The sequence below is a fragment of the Lissotriton helveticus genome, chromosome 6 (genome assembly GCF_964261635.1).
Source record: "Lissotriton helveticus chromosome 6, aLisHel1.1, whole genome shotgun sequence".
In the NCBI taxonomy this organism is placed as follows: Eukaryota; Metazoa; Chordata; class Amphibia; order Caudata; family Salamandridae; genus Lissotriton; species Lissotriton helveticus.
The window spans coordinates 365,407,255-365,427,039 of record NC_136067.1 but is presented as its reverse complement, the minus strand read 5'-3'; the positions used below and the strand labels follow the sequence as shown (position 1 = coordinate 365,427,039).

Below are 19,785 nucleotides of genomic sequence, written 5' to 3'. Positions count from 1 at the left end.
TGGTTCCCCGCTTTCAGCTGGGCTGGTTGGCTGCTGGATGGAGGTAGTAGCAGGACAGACCGGGGTTGGCTGAAAAGATAAGCCATGCCTAGTACCCCCTGGGCAAGTAGGCCAGGCGAGACGGCTCGGTTGAAGGGCGAGGCCGGCGGGTGTGGCAGACTGGCCAGACCTGCTGACTGAGGGTGTGACGGGTAGGAAAAAAAAAAAAAAAAAAAAAAAAATCTGTTCTTATCAGTTTAATATCTGATACGTCCTCTATCTGGGGACCATATATTAAATTGATTTTTGGAACAGGGAGATGGAATAGGAGCTTGCTCTGTCCACTCCACGCATCAACCTGGTATTGCAGTACCTCCAGGAATGGTGCACTTCCCCACCCGGGGAAAACAATGCTGTTGAAAAATAGACGAGAAAACGAGAGTAGCGCTCCACTACCAAACCCTGTAAAGTGGCGCTATTGTGTTTGCGTGTGAATAAAAGCAAACTGGTCACCGTGTCTTGCCTTATTCATGTATTTATTTGACTTATTTGCCGCACCCGGGCCGTGCGTTATTTATTTATTTATTTATTAATTTTTCGGGTTTACGAAAAAAAATACAAATAAAAAATTATTTCTTTTTTTCTCCCCTTCTCCATCCAGACGCTGCACTTTGAAAAGAAACAAACGTCGGAAAAAGATTGTTTTTCCAGCAGCAGACTTTCAGTGATTTTGGATCCATTTCACTGGGGAACGAATGGAAGAAGGTTCCCAGCAAGTCAGTGGGAGGGAGGGAGGGAGGGAGGGAGGGAGGGAGGGAGGGAGGGAGGGAGGGAGGAAGTGGAGGGAGGCAGGCAGGCAGGCTGGCTGGCATGCAGGCTGGCAGAGAAGTGGACACTGCCCTTGGCTTCTCTGAGCAAGAAGAAAAATACAGAGTCCTTTTCCTTCTCTGCCCGCCCCGCCCGTCCACGAACGGCCACGAACGGCCAAGCCTTATCTATAGGCCTTAGGCTGCAGGGGAGTAGTGTCCCCGGCAAGCGAGGGCGAGGGGCCAGGTGCCGTCCATTTCCGGTCCGGGAGCTGTCCAGGGCATCCTGGGCTGCTTCCCAGCATCCCCTGGCTGCCAGGCTTTCTGGCCAGCCGGCTGGAAGCAGTGCGCAGGAAGGGGCGGGGCATGCAAATACTAGAAAGAGGACAACGTGGGTATGCTAAGTGACGCCTAATGAGGCGACAGCCCAGGAGGACTCTGGGAGCCGGGAGAAGGCCTGTGGCCGGGACCTCCTTTCCACCGGCACATGATGAACTCTTGCTGGGAGTCTGAAAAAGAGGCGAAAGGGCGTCCAGCGACGGTGCAAGGGAAGACCCCGGTCCGGGTCAGCCAGGTGGATTTCTTCGGGAGGCGTTAATTCTGGCACCATTCTGGTTATCGCTTCTCGGCCTTTTGGCTAAGATCAAGTGTAGTATCTGTTCTTATCAGTTTAATATCTGATACGTCCTCTATCTGGGGACCATATATTAAATTGATTTTTGGAACAGGGAGATGGAATAGGAGCTTGCTCTGTCCACTCCACGCATCAACCTGGTATTGCAGTACCTCCAGGAATGGTGCACTTCCCCACCCGGGGAAAACAATGCTGTTGAAAAATAGACGAGAAAACGAGAGTAGCGCTCCACTACCAAACCCTGTAAAGTGGCGCTATTGTGTTTGCGTGTGAATAAAAGCAAACTGGTCACTGTGTCTTGCCTTATTTATGTATTTATTTGACTTATTTGCCGCACCCGGGCCGTGCGTTATTTATTTATGAATTTTTCGGGTTTACGAAAAAAAATACAAATAAAAAATTATTTCTTTATTTCTCCCCTTCTCCATCCAGACGCTGCACTTTGAAAAGAGACAAACGTCGGAAAAAGACTGTTTTTCCAGCAGCAGACTTTCAGTGATTTTGGATCCATTTCACTGGGGAACGAATGGAAGAAGGTTCCCAGCAAGTCAGTGGGAGGGAGGGAGGGAGGGAGGGAGGGAGGAAGGGAGGGAGGGAGGCAGGCAGGCAGGCTGGCTGGCTGGCATGCAGGCTGGCAGAGAAGTGGACACTGCCCTTGGCTTCTCTGAGCAAGAAGAAAAATACAGAGTCCTTTTCCTTCTCTGCCCGCCCCGCCCGTCCACGAACGGCCACGAACGGCCAAGCCTTATCTATAGGCCTTAGGCTGCAGGGGAGCAGTGTCCCCGGCAAGCGAGGGTGAGGGGCCGGCCATATCCGGTCAGGGAGCTGTCCAGGGCATCCTGGGCTGATTCCCAGCATCCCCTGGCTGCCAGGCTTTCTGGCCAGCCGTCTGGAAGCAGTGCGCAGGAAGGGGCGGGGCATGCAAATTCTAGAAAGAGGACAACGTGGGTATGCTAAGTGACGCCTGATGAGGCGACAGCCGAGGAGGACTCTGGGAGCCGGGAGAAGGCCTGAGGCCGGGGCCTCCTTTCCACCCAGACATACTGATCCCTTGCTGGGAGTCGGAAAAAGAGGCGGAAAGGCGGCCAGCGACGGTGCGAGGGAAGACCCAAGTCCGGGTGAGCCAGGTAGATTGCTTCGGGAGGCGTTGATTCTGAATGGGCCCGGGTTATCGCTTCTCGGCCTTTTGGCTAAGATCAAGTGTAGTTTCACTTGCCTCCCCTAGGGGAGGGCGGTCAGTTGGGATGTTCTCATTGAACTTTGTGTGTCAATGATATTCCCAATACGTAGAAACGAGATTCGGTTCCGGATCGACAATGACAGCAATGTCATTACGCATATGACAGTAATGTATAACGTTTTTAGTAGCCTGGCATGCTGGACTGTTGGGCAGTACCCCAGTGGGGGCTGACTGGCAGACCGGCTGAATGGCGATTTTTTTCGTAGGTCAGCAGGCGAGACTGGGCTGCTGTGCCAACCGGCTTTGGCTGACAACCGGGCTGATGACCTTGGATGGAACGACAGGGCCGAACGGCATGGCTGGAAGGCTAAGTCGCCCCCCTGTCCAGGCGAACCCTCCTAGGTCCGACCGGCACAAGGCCAACCAGCTAATGGCTGTCTGCGGATTGGTTCCCCGCTTTCAGCTGGGCTGGTTGGCTGCTGGATGGAGGTAGTAGCAGGACAGACCGGGGTTGGCTGAAAAGATAAGCCATGCCTAGTACCCCCTGGGCAAGTAGGCCAGGCGAGACGGCTCGGTTGAAGGGCGAGGCCGGCGGGTGTGGCAGACTGGCCAGACCTGCTGACTGAGGGTGTGACGGGTAGGAAAAAAAAAAAAAAAAAAAAAAAAATCTGTTCTTATCAGTTTAATATCTGATACGTCCTCTATCTGGGGACCATATATTAAATTGATTTTTGGAACAGGGAGATGGAATAGGAGCTTGCTCTGTCCACTCCACGCATCAACCTGGTATTGCAGTACCTCCAGGAATGGTGCACTTCCCCACCCGGGGAAAACAATGCTGTTGAAAAATAGACGAGAAAACGAGAGTAGCGCTCCACTACCAAACCCTGTAAAGTGGCGCTATTGTGTTTGCGTGTGAATAAAAGCAAACTGGTCACTGTGTCTTGCCTTATTTATGTATTTATTTGACTTATTTGCCGCACCCGGGCCGTGCGTTATTTATTTATGAATTTTTCGGGTTTACGAAAAAAAATACAAATAAAAAATTATTTCTTTATTTCTCCCCTTCTCCATCCAGACGCTGCACTTTGAAAAGAGACAAACGTCGGAAAAAGACTGTTTTTCCAGCAGCAGACTTTCAGTGATTTTGGATCCATTTCACTGGGGAACGAATGGAAGAAGGTTCCCAGCAAGTCAGTGGGAGGGAGGGAGGGAGGGAGGAAGGGAGGGAGGGAGGCAGGCAGGCAGGCTGGCTGGCTGGCATGCAGGCTGGCAGAGAAGTGGACACTGCCCTTGGCTTCTCTGAGCAAGAAGAAAAATACAGAGTCCTTTTCCTTCTCTGCCTGCCCCGCCCGTCCACGAACGGCCACGAACGGCCAAGCCTTATCTATAGGCCTTAGGCTGCAGGGGAGCAGTGTCCCCGGCAAGCGAGGGTGAGGGGCCGGCCATATCCGGTCAGGGAGCTGTCCAGGGCATCCTGGGCTGATTCCCAGCATCCCCTGGCTGCCAGGCTTTCTGGCCAGCCGTCTGGAAGCAGTGCGCAGGAAGGGGCGGGGCATGCAAATTCTAGAAAGAGGACAACGTGGGTATGCTAAGTGACGCCTGATGAGGCGACAGCCGAGGAGGACTCTGGGAGCCGGGAGAAGGCCTGAGGCCGGGGCCTCCTTTCCACCCAGACATACTGATCCCTTGCTGGGAGTCGGAAAAAGAGGCGGAAAGGCGGCCAGCGACGGTGCGAGGGAAGACCCAAGTCCGGGTGAGCCAGGTAGATTGCTTCGGGAGGCGTTGATTCTGAATGGGCCCGGGTTATCGCTTCTCGGCCTTTTGGCTAAGATCAAGTGTAGTTTCACTTGCCTCCCCTAGGGGAGGGCGGTCAGTTGGGATGTTCTCATTGAACTTTGTGTGTCAATGATATTCCCAATACGTAGAAACGAGATTCGGTTCCGGATCGACAATGACAGCAATGTCATTACGCATATGACAGTAATGTCATAACGTTTTTAGTAGCCTGGCATGCTGGACTGTTGGGCAGTACCCCAGTGGGGGCTGACTGGCAGACCGGCTGAATGGCGATTTTTTTCGTAGGTCAGCAGGCGAGACTGGGCTGCTGTGCCAACCGGCTTTGGCTGACAACCGGGCTGATGACCTTGGATGGAACGACAGGGCCGAACGGCATGGCTGGAAGGCTAAGTCGCCCCCCTGTCCAGGCGAACCCTCCTAGGTCCGACCGGCACAAGGCCAACCAGCTAATGGCTGTCTGCGGATTGGTTCCCCGCTTTCAGCTGGGCTGGTTGGCTGCTGGATGGAGGTAGTAGCAGGACAGACCGGGGTTGGCTGAAAAGATAAGCCATGCCTAGTACCCCCTGGGCAAGTAGGCCAGGCGAGACGGCTCGGTTGAAGGGCGAGGCCGGCGGGTGTGGCAGACTGGCCAGACCTGCTGACTGAGGGTGTGACGGGTAGGAAAAAAAAAAAAAAAAAAAAAAAAATCTGTTCTTATCAGTTTAATATCTGATACGTCCTCTATCTGGGGACCATATATTAAATTGATTTTTGGAACAGGGAGATGGAATAGGAGCTTGCTCTGTCCACTCCACGCATCAACCTGGTATTGCAGTACCTCCAGGAATGGTGCACTTCCCCACCCGGGGAAAACAATGCTGTTGAAAAATAGACGAGAAAACGAGAGTAGCGCTCCACTACCAAACCCTGTAAAGTGGCGCTATTGTGTTTGCGTGTGAATAAAAGCAAACTGGTCACCGTGTCTTGCCTTATTCATGTATTTATTTGACTTATTTGCCGCACCCGGGCCGTGCGTTATTTATTTATTTATTTATTAATTTTTCGGGTTTACGAAAAAAAATACAAATAAAAAATTATTTCTTTTTTTCTCCCCTTCTCCATCCAGACGCTGCACTTTGAAAAGAAACAAACGTCGGAAAAAGATTGTTTTTCCAGCAGCAGACTTTCAGTGATTTTGGATCCATTTCACTGGGGAACGAATGGAAGAAGGTTCCCAGCAAGTCAGTGGGAGGGAGGGAGGGAGGGAGGGAGGGAGGAAGTGGAGGGAGGCAGGCAGGCAGGCTGGCTGGCATGCAGGCTGGCAGAGAAGTGGACACTGCCCTTGGCTTCTCTGAGCAAGAAGAAAAATACAGAGTCCTTTTCCTTCTCTGCCCGCCCCGCCCGTCCCCGAACGGCCACGAACGGCCAAGCCTTATCTATAGGCCTTAGGCTGCAGGGGAGTAGTGTCCCCGGCAAGCGAGGGCGAGGGGCCAGGTGCCGTCCATTTCCGGTCCGGGAGCTGTCCAGGGCATCCTGGGCTGCTTCCCAGCATCCCCTGGCTGCCAGGCTTTCTGGCCAGCCGGCTGGAAGCAGTGCGCAGGAAGGGGCGGGGCATGCAAATACTAGAAAGAGGACAACGTGGGTATGCTAAGTGACGCCTAATGAGGCGACAGCCCAGGAGGACTCTGGGAGCCGGGAGAAGGCCTGTGGCCGGGACCTCCTTTCCACCGGCACATGATGAACTCTTGCTGGGAGTCTGAAAAAGAGGCGAAAGGGCGTCCAGCGACGGTGCAAGGGAAGACCCCGGTCCGGGTCAGCCAGGTGGATTTCTTCGGGAGGCGTTAATTCTGGCACCATTCTGGTTATCGCTTCTCGGCCTTTTGGCTAAGATCAAGTGTAGTATCTGTTCTTATCAGTTTAATATCTGATACGTCCTCTATCTGGGGACCATATATTAAATTGATTTTTGGAACAGGGAGATGGAATAGGAGCTTGCTCTGTCCACTCCACGCATCAACCTGGTATTGCAGTACCTCCAGGAATGGTGCACTTCCCCACCCGGGGAAAACAATGCTGTTGAAAAATAGACGAGAAAACGAGAGTAGCGCTCCACTACCAAACCCTGTAAAGTGGCGCTATTGTGTTTGCGTGTGAATAAAAGCAAACTGGTCACTGTGTCTTGCCTTATTTATGTATTTATTTGACTTATTTGCCGCACCCGGGCCGTGCGTTATTTATTTATGAATTTTTCGGGTTTACGAAAAAAAATACAAATAAAAAATTATTTCTTTATTTCTCCCCTTCTCCATCCAGACGCTGCACTTTGAAAAGAGACAAACGTCGGAAAAAGACTGTTTTTCCAGCAGCAGACTTTCAGTGATTTTGGATCCATTTCACTGGGGAACGAATGGAAGAAGGTTCCCAGCAAGTCAGTGGGAGGGAGGGAGGGAGGGAGGGAGGAAGGGAGGGAGGGAGGAAGGGAGGGAGGGAGGCAGGCAGGCTGGCATGCAGGCTGGCAGAGAAGTGGACACTGCCCTTGGCTTCTCTGAGCAAGAAGAAAAATACAGAGTCCTTTTCCTTCTCTGCCCGCCCCGCCCGTCCACGAACGGCCACGAACGGCCAAGCCTTATCTATAGGCCTTAGGCTGCAGGGGAGCAGTGTCCCCGGCAAGCGAGGGTGAGGGGCCGGCCATATCCGGTCAGGGAGCTGTCCAGGGCATCCTGGGCTGATTCCCAGCATCCCCTGGCTGCCAGGCTTTCTGGCCAGCCGTCTGGAAGCAGTGCGCAGGAAGGGGCGGGGCATGCAAATTCTAGAAAGAGGACAACGTGGGTATGCTAAGTGACGCCTGATGAGGCGACAGCCGAGGAGGACTCTGGGAGCCGGGAGAAGGCCTGAGGCCGGGGCCTCCTTTCCACCCAGACATACTGATCCCTTGCTGGGAGTCGGAAAAAGAGGCGGAAAGGCGGCCAGCGACGGTGCGAGGGAAGACCCAAGTCCGGGTGAGCCAGGTAGATTGCTTCGGGAGGCGTTGATTCTGAATGGGCCCGGGTTATCGCTTCTCGGCCTTTTGGCTAAGATCAAGTGTAGTTTCACTTGCCTCCCCTAGGGGAGGGCGGTCAGTTGGGATGTTCTCATTGAACTTTGTGTGTCAATGATATTCCCAATACGTAGAAACGAGATTCGGTTCCGGATCGACAATGACAGCAATGTCATTACGCATATGACAGTAATGTCATAACGTTTTTAGTAGCCTGGCATGCTGGACTGTTGGGCAGTACCCCAGTGGGGGCTGACTGGCAGACCGGCTGAATGGCGATTTTTTTCGTAGGTCAGCAGGCGAGACTGGGCTGCTGTGCCAACCGGCTTTGGCTGACAACCGGGCTGATGACCTTGGATGGAACGACAGGGCCGAACGGCATGGCTGGAAGGCTAAGTCGCCCCCCTGTCCAGGCGAACCCTCCTAGGTCCGACCGGCACAAGGCCAACCAGCTAATGGCTGTCTGCGGATTGGTTCCCCGCTTTCAGCTGGGCTGGTTGGCTGCTGGATGGAGGTAGTAGCAGGACAGACCGGGGTTGGCTGAAAAGATAAGCCATGCCTAGTACCCCCTGGGCAAGTAGGCCAGGCGAGACGGCTCGGTTGAAGGGCGAGGCCGGCGGGTGTGGCAGACTGGCCAGACCTGCTGACTGAGGGTGTGACGGGTAGGAAAAAAAAAAAAAAAAAAAAAAAAATCTGTTCTTATCAGTTTAATATCTGATACGTCCTCTATCTGGGGACCATATATTAAATTGATTTTTGGAACAGGGAGATGGAATAGGAGCTTGCTCTGTCCACTCCACGCATCAACCTGGTATTGCAGTACCTCCAGGAATGGTGCACTTCCCCACCCGGGGAAAACAATGCTGTTGAAAAATAGACGAGAAAACGAGAGTAGCGCTCCACTACCAAACCCTGTAAAGTGGCGCTATTGTGTTTGCGTGTGAATAAAAGCAAACTGGTCACCGTGTCTTGCCTTATTCATGTATTTATTTGACTTATTTGCCGCACCCGGGCCGTGCGTTATTTATTTATTTATTTATTAATTTTTCGGGTTTACGAAAAAAAATACAAATAAAAAATTATTTCTTTTTTTCTCCCCTTCTCCATCCAGACGCTGCACTTTGAAAAGAAACAAACGTCGGAAAAAGATTGTTTTTCCAGCAGCAGACTTTCAGTGATTTTGGATCCATTTCACTGGGGAACGAATGGAAGAAGGTTCCCAGCAAGTCAGTGGGAGGGAGGGAGGGAGGGAGGGAGGGAGGGAGGGAGGGAGGGAGGGAGGAAGTGGAGGGAGGCAGGCAGGCAGGCTGGCTGGCATGCAGGCTGGCAGAGAAGTGGACACTGCCCTTGGCTTCTCTGAGCAAGAAGAAAAATACAGAGTCCTTTTCCTTCTCTGCCCGCCCCGCACGGCCACGAACGGCCAAGCCTTATCTATAGGCCTTAGGCTGCAGGGGAGTAGTGTCCCCGGCAAGCGAGGGCGAGGGGCCAGGTGCCGTCCATTTCCGGTCCGGGAGCTGTCCAGGGCATCCTGGGCTGCTTCCCAGCATCCCCTGGCTGCCAGGCTTTCTGGCCAGCCGGCTGGAAGCAGTGCGCAGGAAGGGGCGGGGCATGCAAATACTAGAAAGAGGACAACGTGGGTATGCTAAGTGACGCCTAATGAGGCGACAGCCCAGGAGGACTCTGGGAGCCGGGAGAAGGCCTGTGGCCGGGACCTCCTTTCCACCGGCACATGATGAACTCTTGCTGGGAGTCTGAAAAAGAGGCGAAAGGGCGTCCAGCGACGGTGCAAGGGAAGACCCCGGTCCGGGTCAGCCAGGTGGATTTCTTCGGGAGGCGTTAATTCTGGCACCATTCTGGTTATCGCTTCTCGGCCTTTTGGCTAAGATCAAGTGTAGTATCTGTTCTTATCAGTTTAATATCTGATACGTCCTCTATCTGGGGACCATATATTAAATTGATTTTTGGAACAGGGAGATGGAATAGGAGCTTGCTCTGTCCACTCCACGCATCAACCTGGTATTGCAGTACCTCCAGGAATGGTGCACTTCCCCACCCGGGGAAAACAATGCTGTTGAAAAATAGACGAGAAAACGAGAGTAGCGCTCCACTACCAAACCCTGTAAAGTGGCGCTATTGTGTTTGCGTGTGAATAAAAGCAAACTGGTCACTGTGTCTTGCCTTATTTATGTATTTATTTGACTTATTTGCCGCACCCGGGCCGTGCGTTATTTATTTATGAATTTTTCGGGTTTACGAAAAAAAATACAAATAAAAAATTATTTCTTTATTTCTCCCCTTCTCCATCCAGACGCTGCACTTTGAAAAGAGACAAACGTCGGAAAAAGACTGTTTTTCCAGCAGCAGACTTTCAGTGATTTTGGATCCATTTCACTGGGGAACGAATGGAAGAAGGTTCCCAGCAAGTCAGTGGGAGGGAGGGAGGGAGGGAGGGAGGAAGGGAGGGAGGGAGGAAGGGAGGGAGGGAGGCAGGCAGGCTGGCATGCAGGCTGGCAGAGAAGTGGACACTGCCCTTGGCTTCTCTGAGCAAGAAGAAAAATACAGAGTCCTTTTCCTTCTCTGCCCGCCCCGCCCGTCCACGAACGGCCACGAACGGCCAAGCCTTATCTATAGGCCTTAGGCTGCAGGGGAGCAGTGTCCCCGGCAAGCGAGGGTGAGGGGCCGGCCATATCCGGTCAGGGAGCTGTCCAGGGCATCCTGGGCTGATTCCCAGCATCCCCTGGCTGCCAGGCTTTCTGGCCAGCCGTCTGGAAGCAGTGCGCAGGAAGGGGCGGGGCATGCAAATTCTAGAAAGAGGACAACGTGGGTATGCTAAGTGACGCCTGATGAGGCGACAGCCGAGGAGGACTCTGGGAGCCGGGAGAAGGCCTGAGGCCGGGGCCTCCTTTCCACCCAGACATACTGATCCCTTGCTGGGAGTCGGAAAAAGAGGCGGAAAGGCGGCCAGCGACGGTGCGAGGGAAGACCCAAGTCCGGGTGAGCCAGGTAGATTGCTTCGGGAGGCGTTGATTCTGAATGGGCCCGGGTTATCGCTTCTCGGCCTTTTGGCTAAGATCAAGTGTAGTTTCACTTGCCTCCCCTAGGGGAGGGCGGTCAGTTGGGATGTTCTCATTGAACTTTGTGTGTCAATGATATTCCCAATACGTAGAAACGAGATTCGGTTCCGGATCGACAATGACAGCAATGTCATTACGCATATGACAGTAATGTCATAACGTTTTTAGTAGCCTGGCATGCTGGACTGTTGGGCAGTACCCCAGTGGGGGCTGACTGGCAGACCGGCTGAATGGCGATTTTTTTCGTAGGTCAGCAGGCGAGACTGGGCTGCTGTGCCAACCGGCTTTGGCTGACAACCGGGCTGATGACCTTGGATGGAACGACAGGGCCGAACGGCATGGCTGGAAGGCTAAGTCGCCCCCCTGTCCAGGCGAACCCTCCTAGGTCCGACCGGCACAAGGCCAACCAGCTAATGGCTGTCTGCGGATTGGTTCCCCGCTTTCAGCTGGGCTGGTTGGCTGCTGGATGGAGGTAGTAGCAGGACAGACCGGGGTTGGCTGAAAAGATAAGCCATGCCTAGTACCCCCTGGGCAAGTAGGCCAGGCGAGACGGCTCGGTTGAAGGGCGAGGCTGGCGGGTGTGGCAGACTGGCCAGACCTGCTGACTGAGGGTGTGACGGGTAGGAAAAAAAAAAAAAAAAAAAAAAAAATCTGTTCTTATCAGTTTAATATCTGATACGTCCTCTATCTGGGGACCATATATTAAATTGATTTTTGGAACAGGGAGATGGAATAGGAGCTTGCTCTGTCCACTCCACGCATCAACCTGGTATTGCAGTACCTCCAGGAATGGTGCACTTCCCCACCCGGGGAAAACAATGCTGTTGAAAAATAGACGAGAAAACGAGAGTAGCGCTCCACTACCAAACCCTGTAAAGTGGCGCTATTGTGTTTGCGTGTGAATAAAAGCAAACTGGTCACCGTGTCTTGCCTTATTCATGTATTTATTTGACTTATTTGCCGCACCCGGGCCGTGCGTTATTTATTTATTTATTTATTAATTTTTCGGGTTTACGAAAAAAAATACAAATAAAAAATTATTTCTTTTTTTCTCCCCTTCTCCATCCAGACGCTGCACTTTGAAAAGAAACAAACGTCGGAAAAAGATTGTTTTTCCAGCAGCAGACTTTCAGTGATTTTGGATCCATTTCACTGGGGAACGAATGGAAGAAGGTTCCCAGCAAGTCAGTGGGAGGGAGGGAGGGAGGGAGGGAGGGAGGGAGGGAGGGAGGGAGGAAGTGGAGGGAGGCAGGCAGGCAGGCTGGCTGGCATGCAGGCTGGCAGAGAAGTGGACACTGCCCTTGGCTTCTCTGAGCAAGAAGAAAAATACAGAGTCCTTTTCCTTCTCTGCCCGCCCCGCACGGCCACGAACGGCCAAGCCTTATCTATAGGCCTTAGGCTGCAGGGGAGTAGTGTCCCCGGCAAGCGAGGGCGAGGGGCCAGGTGCCGTCCATTTCCGGTCCGGGAGCTGTCCAGGGCATCCTGGGCTGCTTCCCAGCATCCCCTGGCTGCCAGGCTTTCTGGCCAGCCGGCTGGAAGCAGTGCGCAGGAAGGGGCGGGGCATGCAAATACTAGAAAGAGGACAACGTGGGTATGCTAAGTGACGCCTAATGAGGCGACAGCCCAGGAGGACTCTGGGAGCCGGGAGAAGGCCTGTGGCCGGGACCTCCTTTCCACCGGCACATGATGAACTCTTGCTGGGAGTCTGAAAAAGAGGCGAAAGGGCGTCCAGCGACGGTGCAAGGGAAGACCCCGGTCCGGGTCAGCCAGGTGGATTTCTTCGGGAGGCGTTAATTCTGGCACCATTCTGGTTATCGCTTCTCGGCCTTTTGGCTAAGATCAAGTGTAGTATCTGTTCTTATCAGTTTAATATCTGATACGTCCTCTATCTGGGGACCATATATTAAATTGATTTTTGGAACAGGGAGATGGAATAGGAGCTTGCTCTGTCCACTCCACGCATCAACCTGGTATTGCAGTACCTCCAGGAATGGTGCACTTCCCCACCCGGGGAAAACAATGCTGTTGAAAAATAGACGAGAAAACGAGAGTAGCGCTCCACTACCAAACCCTGTAAAGTGGCGCTATTGTGTTTGCGTGTGAATAAAAGCAAACTGGTCACTGTGTCTTGCCTTATTTATGTATTTATTTGACTTATTTGCCGCACCCGGGCCGTGCGTTATTTATTTATGAATTTTTCGGGTTTACGAAAAAAAATACAAATAAAAAATTATTTCTTTATTTCTCCCCTTCTCCATCCAGACGCTGCACTTTGAAAAGAGACAAACGTCGGAAAAAGACTGTTTTTCCAGCAGCAGACTTTCAGTGATTTTGGATCCATTTCACTGGGGAACGAATGGAAGAAGGTTCCCAGCAAGTCAGTGGGAGGGAGGGAGGGAGGGAGGAAGGGAGGGAGGGAGGCAGGCAGGCAGGCTGGCTGGCTGGCATGCAGGCTGGCAGAGAAGTGGACACTGCCCTTGGCTTCTCTGAGCAAGAAGAAAAATACAGAGTCCTTTTCCTTCTCTGCCCGCCCCGCCCGTCCACGAACGGCCACGAACGGCCAAGCCTTATCTATAGGCCTTAGGCTGCAGGGGAGCAGTGTCCCCGGCAAGCGAGGGTGAGGGGCCGGCCATATCCGGTCAGGGAGCTGTCCAGGGCATCCTGGGCTGATTCCCAGCATCCCCTGGCTGCCAGGCTTTCTGGCCAGCCGTCTGGAAGCAGTGCGCAGGAAGGGGCGGGGCATGCAAATTCTAGAAAGAGGACAACGTGGGTATGCTAAGTGACGCCTGATGAGGCGACAGCCGAGGAGGACTCTGGGAGCCGGGAGAAGGCCTGAGGCCGGGGCCTCCTTTCCACCCAGACATACTGATCCCTTGCTGGGAGTCGGAAAAAGAGGCGGAAAGGCGGCCAGCGACGGTGCGAGGGAAGACCCAAGTCCGGGTGAGCCAGGTAGATTGCTTCGGGAGGCGTTGATTCTGAATGGGCCCGGGTTATCGCTTCTCGGCCTTTTGGCTAAGATCAAGTGTAGTTTCACTTGCCTCCCCTAGGGGAGGGCGGTCAGTTGGGATGTTCTCATTGAACTTTGTGTGTCAATGATATTCCCAATACGTAGAAACGAGATTCGGTTCCGGATCGACAATGACAGCAATGTCATTACGCATATGACAGTAATGTCATAACGTTTTTAGTAGCCTGGCATGCTGGACTGTTGGGCAGTACCCCAGTGGGGGCTGACTGGCAGACCGGCTGAATGGCGATTTTTTTCGTAGGTCAGCAGGCGAGACTGGGCTGCTGTGCCAACCGGCTTTGGCTGACAACCGGGCTGATGACCTTGGATGGAACGACAGGGCCGAACGGCATGGCTGGAAGGCTAAGTCGCCCCCCTGTCCAGGCGAACCCTCCTAGGTCCGACCGGCACAAGGCCAACCAGCTAATGGCTGTCTGCGGATTGGTTCCCCGCTTTCAGCTGGGCTGGTTGGCTGCTGGATGGAGGTAGTAGCAGGACAGACCGGGGTTGGCTGAAAAGATAAGCCATGCCTAGTACCCCCTGGGCAAGTAGGCCAGGCGAGACGGCTCGGTTGAAGGGCGAGGCCGGCGGGTGTGGCAGACTGGCCAGACCTGCTGACTGAGGGTGTGACGGGTAGGAAAAAAAAAAAAAAAAAAAAAAAAATCTGTTCTTATCAGTTTAATATCTGATACGTCCTCTATCTGGGGACCATATATTAAATTGATTTTTGGAACAGGGAGATGGAATAGGAGCTTGCTCTGTCCACTCCACGCATCAACCTGGTATTGCAGTACCTCCAGGAATGGTGCACTTCCCCACCCGGGGAAAACAATGCTGTTGAAAAATAGACGAGAAAACGAGAGTAGCGCTCCACTACCAAACCCTGTAAAGTGGCGCTATTGTGTTTGCGTGTGAATAAAAGCAAACTGGTCACCGTGTCTTGCCTTATTCATGTATTTATTTGACTTATTTGCCGCACCCGGGCCGTGCGTTATTTATTTATTTATTTATTAATTTTTCGGGTTTACGAAAAAAAATACAAATAAAAAATTATTTCTTTTTTTCTCCCCTTCTCCATCCAGACGCTGCACTTTGAAAAGAAACAAACGTCGGAAAAAGATTGTTTTTCCAGCAGCAGACTTTCAGTGATTTTGGATCCATTTCACTGGGGAACGAATGGAAGAAGGTTCCCAGCAAGTCAGTGGGAGGGAGGGAGGGAGGGAGGGAGGGAGGGAGGGAGGAAGTGAGGAAGTGGAGGGAGGAAGTGAGGAAGTGGAGGGAGGGAGGGAGGCAGGGAGGCAGGCAGGCAGGCTGGCTGAGAAGTGGACACTGCCCTTGGCTTCTCTGAGCAAGAAGAAAAATACAGAGTCCTTTTCCTTCTCTGCCCGCCCCGCCCGTCCCCGAACGGCCACGCCTTATCTATAGGCCTTAGGCTGCAGGGGAGCAGTGTCCCCGGCAAGCGAGGGTGAGGGGCCGGCCATATCCGGTCAGGGAGCTGTCCAGGGCATCCTGGGCTGATTCCCAGCATCCCCTGGCTGCCAGGCTTTCTGGCCAGCCGTCTGGAAGCAGTGCGCAGGAAGGGGCGGGGCATGCAAATTCTAGAAAGAGGACAACGTGGGTATGCTAAGTGACGCCTGATGAGGCGACAGCCGAGGAGGACTCTGGGAGCCGGGAGAAGGCCTGAGGCCGGGGCCTCCTTTCCACCCAGACATACTGAGCCCTTGCTGGGAGTCGGAAAAAGAGGCGGAAAGGCGGCCAGCGACGGTGCGAGGGAAGACCCAAGTCCGGGTGAGCCAGGTAGATTGCTTCGGGAGGCGTTGATTCTGAATCGGCCCTGGTTATCGCTTCTCGGCCTTTTGGCTAAGATCAAGTGTAGTTTCACTTGCCTCCCCTAGGGGAGGGCGGTCAGTTGGGATGTGCTCATTGAACTTTGTGTGTCAATGATATTCCCAATACGTAGAAACGAGATTCGGTTCCGGATCGACAATGACAGCAATGTCATTACGCATATGACAGTAATGTCATAACGTTTTTAGTAGCCTGGCATGCTGGACTGTTGGGCAGTACCCCAGTGGGGGCTGACTGGCAGGCCGGCTGAATGGCGATTTTTTTCGTAGGTCAGCAGGCGAGACTGGCCTGCTGTGCCAACCGGCTTTGTTTGACAACCGGGCTGATGACCTTGGATGGAACGACAGGGCCGAACGGCATGGCTGGAAGGCTAAGTCGCCCCCCTGTCCAGGCGAACCCTCCTAGGTCCGACCGGCACAAGGCCAACCAGCTAATGGCTGTCTGCGGATTGGTTCCCCGCTTTCAGCTGGGCTGGTTGGCTGCTGGATGGAGGTAGTAGCAGGACAGACCGGGGTTGGCTGAAAAGATAAGCCATGCCTAGTACCCCCTGGGCAAGTAGGCCAGGCGAGACGGCTCGGTTGAAGGGCAAGGCCGGCGGGTGTGGCAGACTGGCCAGACCTGCTGACTGAGGGTGTGACGGGTAGGACAAAAAAAAAAAAAAAATCTGTTCTTATCAGTTTAATATCTGATACGTCCTCTATCTGGGGACCATATATTAAATTGATTTTTGGAACAGGGAGATGGAATAGGAGCTTGCTCTGTCCACTCCACGCATCAACCTGGTATTGCAGTACCTCCAGGAATGGTGCACTTCCCCACCCGGGGAAAACAATGCTGTTGAAAAATAGACGAGAAAACGAGAGTAGCGCTCCACTACCAAACCCTGTAAAGTGGCGCTATTGTGTTTGCGTGTGAATAAAAGCAAACTGGTCACCGTGTCTTGCCTTATTCATGTATTTATTTGACTTATTTGCCGCACCCGGGCCGTGCGTTATTTATTTATTTATTAATTTTTCGGGTTTACGAAAAAAAATACAAATAAAAAATTATTTCTTTTTTTCTCCCCTTCTCCATCCAGACGCTGCACTTTGAAAAGAGACAAACGTCGGAAAAAGATTGTTTTTCCAGCAGCAGACTTTCAGTGATTTTGGATCCATTTCACTGGGGAACGAATGGAAGAAGGTTCCCAGCAAGTCAGTGGGAGGGAGGGAGGGAGGGAGGGAGGGAGGGAGGGAGGCAGGCAGGCAGGCTGGCTGGCATGCAGGCTGGCAGAGAAGTGGACACTGCCCTTGGCTTCTCTGAGCAAGAAGAAAAATACAGAGTCCTTTTCCTTCTCTGCCCGCCCCGCCCGTCCCCGAACAGCCACGAACGGCCAAGCCTTATCTATAGGCCTTAGGCTGCAGGGGAGCAGTGTCCCCGGCAAGCGAGGGTGAGGGGCCGGCCATATCCGGTCAGGGAGCTGTCCAGGGCATCCTGGGCTGATTCCCAGCATCCCCTGGCTGCCAGGCTTTCTGGCCAGCCGTCTGGAAGCAGTGCGCAGGAAGGGGCGGGGCATGCAAATTCTAGAAAGAGGACAACGTGGGTATGCTAAGTGACGCCTGATGAGGCGACAGCCGAGGAGGACTCTGGGAGCCGGGAGAAGGCCTGAGGCCGGGGCCTCCTTTCCACCCAGACATACTGAGCCCTTGCTGGGAGTCGGAAAAAGAGGCGGAAAGGCGGCCAGCGACGGTGCGAGGGAAGACCCAAGTCCGGGTGAGCCAGGTAGATTGCTTCGGGAGGCGTTGATTCTGAATGGGCCCGGGTTATCGCTTCTCGGCCTTTTGGCTAAGATCAAGTGTAGAAATACACTTGTGAATAGCTAGAGGGCGCTTGACCCCTGGAAACCCTTTGGTTGCTGGGCCTTCGCTCCACGGCTTGTCCGTGGCAAGGCTGCGTGACTGAGGGCGGAAAGGCTAAAGCCGAGGAGACCACCTTCGAGGGACACCTGGGGGACACTGGGCCTTCGCTCCACGGCTTGTCCGTGGCAAGGCTGCGTGGACCCTGGGACCGTTCCAACAGGGCAGAAACCTACTACAGGAGGGATACCTGGATCCGCCTGAGTGGAGGGACGGGCTGCGGCACCTGGCTTGTCCGGGGCCCAGCTGATGCCCAGAAACTCGGGGGGTGAAGGGGAAGCCCCTCCAGAGCTGACCACAGGCCCGCACATAGCTGCGTGGCCAGGAGACACTTTGGAGTGACCCCGGGCGCACTGGGATAGTGCACGGCTCGGGGACACTCAATTGAGGAATTTAGACCCCCCCACATAGGAACACCTGGCCTACACGGCCAGGAACAGGTGAGCTAAATAGCACACGGGATGGTGGGAGGAAGATAAGGAGCCCGAGAAAGAAAGGCGGGGAAACCCTGGGCGCACCGGCGTTGCTCGGCCCGGGGACACCCCGAAAATACCGGGAAACATAATCCAGTACACCCGCAAAGCAATCGCAGGCAACAGCTGATTGGAGAGACCCCGGGCGCACCTCCTTGGTGCTCGGCCCGGGGAGACTCCAAAAAAACACTCGAATTCCGGCAATTTTAAATCATTATCGCGAGCCCCCAGGCGCACCGGCTGGTGCTCGGCCAGGGGGCACGCAGACGGGAAAAAGCACAACAGCTGGCCAGCAAAGATCCAGGGAGCAATCGCAGACTCCCCCTCGGCCAGGAGGCACGCACTGACAGAAAAGAACGGGAAAAACGCGAGCCCCTCGGCGCACAGTCTTGTGCTCGGCCAAGGGGCACGCCAGACGAGCTGAACAGGCATATTTTCGAGGGCTGCGCATAAAACGACCCAGCAGCGCCCCCTAGCGAAGGAAAAACGGTAAACAAAGCGAGCCCCCAGGCGCTATCACAGAGCTCGGCCAGGGGGCACGCCCAAACGTATTCAGAGCCAAAAAGGAGACAAAAATCGCGAGCCCCCAGGCGCACTTCACAGTGCTCGGCCAGGGGGCACGCCCAGCAAAGAATCAAAGAGGAAATACCGCGAGCCCCCGGGCGCACCGGCTGGTGCACGGCCTAGGGGCACGCACCTTTCTGCCAGCATAAGAACCCCACCAATTCCACACAGGGGAGGAGAAGGCCAAAATCAGTGAGCCCCCGGGCGCACCGCCAGGTGCTCGGCCAGGGGGCACACAACCAAACATGGGGGACCCCAAAAGCTACGCGAATGCAGCAGGAGGAAATCGCGCAGGAGGAGCAGCAAGAAATGCGACAGGACAAGCAACACCCACAGGTATAAGGAACACAGTTAGATTTGAAATCCAGGATGAGGCAAAACACAAAAGGAACCTCAGCCACTTAATGGACACTGTCTTCAAAAAGGTTTTAGATATAGATCCCACGGCAGTAAAATGCCTACAAGACTTCAGAATTAGAGGGCTCTTTGATGTCACTTTTGATAATGAGACAATGTACCACAAATGCTTGTTTAACCTAAATTGTTATAAAGATAAGGAGGAGTTAGAGGGATACAACATCACCCCCCTGTCCACACCCAGAGAAATACCTATAACTGTACATATGTACAACCCCTTCGCATCCCCAACAGAAATTGCCAATTTCCTACGCAGGTACTGCCAGACTGTAAGGGGAGGAAGTGAACTTAAGAATGAGTGGGGCATCTGGAATGGAAAGCGCAGATACATGGTCACCCTGGAAGCAGATGAGGAAGGAATAGGAGGAACAAAACACCCCCCCCTTAACTTCTCAATAGGGCCCAATAGAGGTTTTCTTTACTACCCAGGACAGCCAAACTTTTGCAGGGCATGCTTACAATTTGGACACACTAAAGAGTGGTGCCCAGGAGACATATGCAGGAACTGTGGGAAAAAGGGACACATGGCACAGGACTGTAAAGCCCCCAAAAAATGCAATCTATGTGGGGGAAACAACCACCTGTACAAAAACTGCCCCAATAGAGAAATGCCTAAATACCCAGAACAAGTAGCAGAAAAGAGAAATCAGAAAAAAAACCCTGAGACAGAAAAAGCAAAACAGGCAGAAGAAAGCACAAAAATTAGAGAAAATGCTAACGAACAAAATACAGATAGTACTAGTACACAAAACACAACGCCACACATACAACCAACTCCACAGATAGAAAAAGATGAGACCCAAACACCCACACAAATAGTACAGGAAACACCAGAAGAATATCAAACAGAAACAAACTTGATAGTAGATCAGACAGTGGAGGTAGTTACAATAGACCTAACTGGCACACAAGGGGACACCCAAGACACCAAGGAAGACCCTTTAGATAATTACAATCCAGAGTGGCTTTTTGCAGTGACACAAAACACAGGGAGCACCCACATCACACAGTCAATAGAACCCCAGATGCAGCCAGAGATAGAAATGGAAGAGGAAGAAACAAACAAAGATGCAGAGAATGGAAACAAGGAGG

General features: G+C 53.2%; 10 non-coding genes and 7 pseudogenes across 10 annotated transcripts; all 17 read left to right on the top strand.

Annotated features, from left to right (window-relative positions):
* The first annotated feature begins 165 nt into the window (after nt 1–165).
* LOC144764402 (U2 spliceosomal RNA) lies at nt 166–374 on the top strand (annotated as a pseudogene).
* Nucleotides 375–1,402: 1,028 nt separating this feature from the next.
* LOC144764880 (U2 spliceosomal RNA) lies at nt 1,403–1,593 on the top strand. The gene has a single exon (XR_013596906.1). It is a non-coding gene; the product is annotated as a U2 spliceosomal RNA (small nuclear RNA).
* A 996-nt stretch (nt 1,594–2,589) lies between these two features.
* LOC144764544 (U2 spliceosomal RNA) lies at nt 2,590–2,780 on the top strand. Its single transcript, XR_013596608.1, has one exon. It is a non-coding gene; the product is annotated as a U2 spliceosomal RNA (small nuclear RNA).
* A 430-nt stretch (nt 2,781–3,210) lies between these two features.
* On the top strand, nt 3,211–3,419 carry LOC144764401 (U2 spliceosomal RNA; annotated as a pseudogene).
* Nucleotides 3,420–4,407: 988 nt separating this feature from the next.
* Nucleotides 4,408–4,598, top strand: LOC144764501 (U2 spliceosomal RNA). Its single transcript, XR_013596572.1, has one exon. It is a non-coding gene; the product is annotated as a U2 spliceosomal RNA (small nuclear RNA).
* A 431-nt stretch (nt 4,599–5,029) lies between these two features.
* Nucleotides 5,030–5,238, top strand: LOC144764400 (U2 spliceosomal RNA; annotated as a pseudogene).
* Nucleotides 5,239–6,242: 1,004 nt separating this feature from the next.
* On the top strand, nt 6,243–6,433 carry LOC144764869 (U2 spliceosomal RNA). Its single transcript, XR_013596895.1, has one exon. It is a non-coding gene; the product is annotated as a U2 spliceosomal RNA (small nuclear RNA).
* Nucleotides 6,434–7,429: 996 nt separating this feature from the next.
* LOC144764500 (U2 spliceosomal RNA) lies at nt 7,430–7,620 on the top strand. The gene has a single exon (XR_013596571.1). It is a non-coding gene; the product is annotated as a U2 spliceosomal RNA (small nuclear RNA).
* A 431-nt stretch (nt 7,621–8,051) lies between these two features.
* On the top strand, nt 8,052–8,260 carry LOC144764398 (U2 spliceosomal RNA; annotated as a pseudogene).
* Nucleotides 8,261–9,274: 1,014 nt separating this feature from the next.
* Nucleotides 9,275–9,465, top strand: LOC144764857 (U2 spliceosomal RNA). Its single transcript, XR_013596884.1, has one exon. It is a non-coding gene; the product is annotated as a U2 spliceosomal RNA (small nuclear RNA).
* Nucleotides 9,466–10,461: 996 nt separating this feature from the next.
* Nucleotides 10,462–10,652, top strand: LOC144764499 (U2 spliceosomal RNA). Its single transcript, XR_013596570.1, has one exon. It is a non-coding gene; the product is annotated as a U2 spliceosomal RNA (small nuclear RNA).
* Nucleotides 10,653–11,083: 431 nt separating this feature from the next.
* Nucleotides 11,084–11,292, top strand: LOC144764397 (U2 spliceosomal RNA; annotated as a pseudogene).
* A 1,010-nt stretch (nt 11,293–12,302) lies between these two features.
* LOC144764846 (U2 spliceosomal RNA) lies at nt 12,303–12,493 on the top strand. Its single transcript, XR_013596873.1, has one exon. It is a non-coding gene; the product is annotated as a U2 spliceosomal RNA (small nuclear RNA).
* A 988-nt stretch (nt 12,494–13,481) lies between these two features.
* LOC144764498 (U2 spliceosomal RNA) lies at nt 13,482–13,672 on the top strand. The gene has a single exon (XR_013596569.1). It is a non-coding gene; the product is annotated as a U2 spliceosomal RNA (small nuclear RNA).
* Nucleotides 13,673–14,103: 431 nt separating this feature from the next.
* On the top strand, nt 14,104–14,312 carry LOC144764396 (U2 spliceosomal RNA; annotated as a pseudogene).
* A 1,024-nt stretch (nt 14,313–15,336) lies between these two features.
* Nucleotides 15,337–15,527, top strand: LOC144764522 (U2 spliceosomal RNA). The gene has a single exon (XR_013596590.1). It is a non-coding gene; the product is annotated as a U2 spliceosomal RNA (small nuclear RNA).
* Nucleotides 15,528–15,958: 431 nt separating this feature from the next.
* On the top strand, nt 15,959–16,160 carry LOC144764389 (U2 spliceosomal RNA; annotated as a pseudogene).
* Nucleotides 16,161–19,785: the final 3,625 nt, after the last annotated feature.